Source organism: Rhagoletis pomonella, unplaced genomic scaffold (genome assembly GCF_013731165.1).
Source record: "Rhagoletis pomonella isolate Grant_MI unplaced genomic scaffold, Rhpom_1.0 Rhpom_scaffold_00003, whole genome shotgun sequence".
NCBI classification, from domain to species: Eukaryota; Metazoa; Arthropoda; class Insecta; order Diptera; family Tephritidae; genus Rhagoletis; species Rhagoletis pomonella.
Window position 1 is genome coordinate 14,718,150 of NW_023458557.1, and position 1,023 is coordinate 14,719,172.

A 1,023-nucleotide genomic window follows, 5' to 3' on the forward strand; every position below is an offset into this window, starting at 1 on the left:
GTATAGGTCTATGATCAATTGAACATATGCGTCTATATGTATGTATACACCAAATGAGTAAATATCCAAGAAAACGCACTTTCAGGCTCGAACTAAGCCTAGGTAATACATATAAATATATATGAATCAGTATGTACATACATGCAGACACGCCAATTCAGAAATTCATATGCAGGCAATTATGTATGCAAATATATATGTGTGTATGCACATATGCAATAACAAGCAAAAAAAAAGAAGTGCACTCACCTGGTCACTCCAGCGACGTTGGTACCAGCCCGCTGATGAGAACCTGTGTGGGGGAAAGCTTAACTACAACATTTACATATATTTATGTGTACATACATTCCTATGCCCACACTGAAGTACTGAGATTTTGATGTTAGCCCAGCTCGATTCATTCGCTCGTGGTGGCGGGCATCGAGCGGGTCAACCAAAACTTAAGAAGAAAAATGAAAAAAACGAAATTTAACATACGGATGTGCGCGAAAAAGACAGAAAAAAAACCAAAACGCAATGAAAATAGATCACGTTGCTGAAATCGAATTTTCTTCTCAAAGTGTTCATTAAAGGCGAAATGGCAAATAAATATAGGCAAATAATGTCGAGTGAATTTTTATGAAATATGCGCGGACACCCAAATCCCCTAAAAAAACCCTATCTATACTAACAGAAGAAATTATCGCGTGGTAAAAGAACAGAGGAATTAACAGCACGTGAAAATTAATCATAAAAACCGGAAGAAGGAGTGAAAACGTGGAAATACCTAAGGTAGGAAATTCAACAAGAAAATTTAAATAAACAAGCTCCGCGAAGGCAATACTCTGCTAATCTACAAACATATGCTAACACCCGTACGCCGTAAATTTACCAAAAAAAAAATATATGTATAATTGTAAACTAGACCGGGTTGAGCAAAAAAAACATAATGATGAACAAAAATGAAAGTCTTTCGTGAAGAAAACCCTAGCCTATCGCATGCCAACCGCTCTGCTCCTGGCGGCGGTGATGGCTGACGTCGAC